A 3,883-nucleotide genomic window follows, 5' to 3' on the forward strand; every position below is an offset into this window, starting at 1 on the left:
CACACCTGAATTCCCCAAGGGCAACATGGCTTAGAAAAAAGAAAGAAAAAAAACTCTGAGGAAGGCTTGAATTCCTCTCTTTTGACTCTTTACCAACAACTTCGTCATATATTTTTGGAATGTGACCCCAGAGGTCAACCTCGTGTTTAAGACGATCATGTGTGAGGCAAAATTTGTTTCCAACTTAGCTGTCTAAAAGAAAGTGGTTGATGTATAAAACTACAGAGCTTTCATGAAATTGTTGCTATTTTTAAGACAGTGAACTACATCCTGCCTGAATCCCATCAAAAACACTGTCTTTGCACTGGATGGTTCAACTCGACAAAGGTTTTTTATTTATTTTTATTTTTTTTTTAAAGACTGTCTTTAACATAATCTCTGAGGCACAGCTTTAACATATGCACCAGCCTCATTTAAATTAGAAATGTGCATTTTCCTAGGGTTAATATCAACAACTTGAGTTTCAGACACAAGGTTTTATCTCTTAATTCCTTTGACACAAAAGCCAAAAGAGAGGAATTGAGAGAAAATCAAACATTGTCTAAGAAGCATGTCTGGTCATGGCATTTCAGGACTACTAGGAACCTTAAGACAAAACATGCAGCCGTTACACAGGATTACTGAAGAGAACCTGGGCTAACAATAACCTGCGCTAATACACTAGGAGAGAGATTTAGGCGGCGACAGTTACAAAGGACATGTGTGGTGTGAAGATAGGCAGGCATCCGCTAATTAGCTCAGTAAGAACAGCCTATTGTCATAGCTTCAGAATGACTACACCTCAATCAAGCCTCACTTGTAGATGGCTGCAGACCGGGCTTGATGTGGCTGGGCTATTGTTGAGCTAAATGCTATTAACTTTTAAGCCGAGCGACACATAAAAGTGAAGCTGGTGTAAATTACAATTCCCCTGCACATAATCCACTTGCTGATGGAAGACATTACAGCGGCCTTGTGTCTTGACAACAGATTATGGCGACAGCTTTAGCCTACCCCACTTGCAAAAAAAAAAAAAAAAAAAAAAAAAGGGGAAGCCACAGGATTTCTGTCTTTATCCAACCCATGCCTTCTTCATCTTCTTTCTCTCCCTCCCTCCCTCCCTCTTTCTCTGTTCTCTCCTGATCTCACAGTAGTATTCACTATGTGCCAATGGTTCATGCCTGCAGGGGGGCCACCAAATCCATTATCAGGTAGGACAACAGTTTCCACACTGTTTCACTTGCACTGTATGCTATATGGAGGGAGGAAGGCATCGAGAAAAGGAAGAAGGAAGAGATGGAGAGGGGGGGAGAGAGGGGAGGGCTGAGACAAATCTAGCTTTTCAAACCAGATTATGAGCCAATTGAAACAGATATTAAAAACAAAAAAGTAATAGTTGCAGATGAGAAGGTTGCTTTATTGTTAGGTACTGTCTTGAAAAAATAAAAATAAAAAAATCATACCTCTTGAACTTTTTCAAATTTTGTCATTTTGGAATCTCAAGATTGCAAGCATTTGATGGATGGAACTTGACAAAAAATGCTCATTGAAAGCCAAATAAAACATGGTTTACTTAAAATTAAAATCTGGCAACGTGACATGCCCCTTTGCTTCCAATTCAGTCGAATCTAACACATCAACGTACTTTGAGCTATATGATTTCGTTGTTTCTGTAGGGAAGTTATCCTGTTGGAAGATGTAGCTGTACAGCATTCTCAGCACTTGGAGTATCAAGCAGCTTTTCAAATGAGCTTCCAAAATGGCAGGGATTGTGCATTTGTTGGATTTCATGATGCTATTTTTTCTCTAATATTCTTCTAAAGGAGGGGTGGGCACTCCTGGTCCTCGAGGGCCGGTGTCCTGCAACTCTTAGATGCCTCCCTGGTCCAACACACCTGAATCCAACAGCTGAATCGCCTCCTAAATGCAGTCAGGTTCTCCAGAGTCCAGCTAATGACGTCATTATTTGACTCAGGTGTGTTGAAGTAGAGATACATCTAAAAGTTGCAGGACACTGGCCCTTGAGGACCAGGAGTGCCCACCCCTGTTCTAAAGCCTTATCCTGGTTGAAACCAGCCCCTGATGTTGTGCTTTTCTTCATACAGAGGGCTCTGGACTCTGGGCTATTGAGAAACAACTGCTTCCTGGAGGTACAGACTCTGTTGAGGTTTAAAGTTACTCAGTCACTACTAACCACTATGAACAGGCAAGCGAGGTGGGTATTAATTTGTGTACAATATTTGGAAGCATGGGCAACACAGACTGAACAAGTTCATTCCTCCCATTGCCAAACTACAGGCAGACTTCAATTCTAAAACAGCCCAAACAATGGAGTTGTTCACAACTTCTGTCTGCTGATTGGCCTGGAGAAATCCATGTCAATGGAGAAACCATACATGGAGCACTGAAGGAAGATGAGAATCGAGTAAAACTGGAGTAGGGAGCCGATGGCCAGGATACAATCAGTCGGTCTTCAAAGAATGGCTGAATTTATGCTGTGAAAAAAAATAAAAATACACAAATGTGTGATGTATTTTTTAGATTACTTCTCAAGGTGATTGGTTGCACTGGATTTTATTCAGGGTCAAGCCTATCCAAGGACATGGCTTTAAATACATTACGTAAGATTTTTATTAGTAAAAAGTTATCTTCCCACTTCTCATTTCTTTACTGTCTTAGTCTAAAAAAAAACAACTTAAGAGTTTGGGGTTTTAACATGACTAAAAAAATTCTTGTGTTATGAATACCTTCACAACGCAACAAATACATGGATACTGTATAAATAATGTATCTGGGTCTTTATTAGGGAGAACACACAAAAAGGATTTATCTTCTGTCTACACCTGAATGTTCTCACCGTACTTTCAGCTTTAAGTTAATTATTGGTGTAGCATGAAGTAATAAATCACGGAGACAAGTCAGCACAAAAAGTCAAAGAGACTCAAGTTTCTTTGAGTGTGTGTAATTCATTCCGACACCTGAGCAGCTCCACATGCTACCTGCATGACTTCAGAGAAGAGACGCAATGAAGCATAATTAGTGTCAAACTGTTGTGCCTTTCATGCCGGGAACTGGATGTCAGAGGACGTAACAATGTTTGGGAGAAGGGCTTTGGACAGCTCAGTGTATAAAGGTAAAACAGCTCCTCGGCTTATTCCAGGTGCATGTCACTGTGCACGGAAAACGAGCAAAGCGGATCCTGACGGCTGAGTTGCACTTGGTTGTTGTTGTTGTTTTGGTTCCGCAGTGAGCCGTGCACGCTGAGATACTAACCGGACACCGGGAAACCGCGGTACCACCGGCAACTGGCAACATTTACTGCCACTCACAAATATGCACATGCACAAACACATTATACACACTAAGCAGACAAACTAAAGGCCAAATGTAGCTGTAGCGATGGCCAGTGTGCCAGTCTGAGCATGAGTGTGTCTAATTCACGACTAATGCTGTCTACCCTCCAGGTCCGCTGTCGTTGGCTGCCTGCCACTCTCTGAGTACTCACTACGCTCCTTTAAAAGCCTTTCAAGGAAAAGTTCAGGGGCATAAAGCAACACAGAAAAACACATATAAAGAGAAAACAAAAAAACCTCAGTTAGCATATAAAGACAGGTATATAATCAGAGCAATATCTGAGTGATGAATGATGTCAAAATGTTACAAAACAACAGTTAGGTTTCTCTAAATCTATCATGCTAATAACAAGGACCATGTCTGTTTATAACCTAAAGGAGCAGTCATAACCTTTAGGCAATAAGGCCTAACCTGAAATTTACCATCTCTGACCCCTAACCTTTGACATGCTCACTCGCACTTTTGCTGCTGAATAATATTTCCTGCAACGTAGTTTTGTTGTCAACGTAGCTTGAACAGATTCCGTTTTGTTGCTCTGCGCCGTCCGTTT

At 41.2% G+C, this 3,883-nt stretch overlaps 1 long non-coding RNA gene across 1 annotated transcript; it reads left to right on the plus strand.

The window, feature by feature from the left end:
* Nucleotides 1–1,108: 1,108 nt before the first annotated feature.
* Nucleotides 1,109–2,413, plus strand: LOC122824320. Its single transcript, XR_006369479.1, has 3 exons — nt 1,109–1,190; nt 2,085–2,194; nt 2,278–2,413. It is a non-coding gene; the product is annotated as an uncharacterized LOC122824320 (long non-coding RNA).
* Nucleotides 2,414–3,883: the final 1,470 nt, after the last annotated feature.

The sequence above is a fragment of the Gambusia affinis genome, linkage group LG21 (assembly GCF_019740435.1).
Source record: "Gambusia affinis linkage group LG21, SWU_Gaff_1.0, whole genome shotgun sequence".
NCBI classification, from domain to species: Eukaryota; Metazoa; Chordata; class Actinopteri; order Cyprinodontiformes; family Poeciliidae; genus Gambusia; species Gambusia affinis.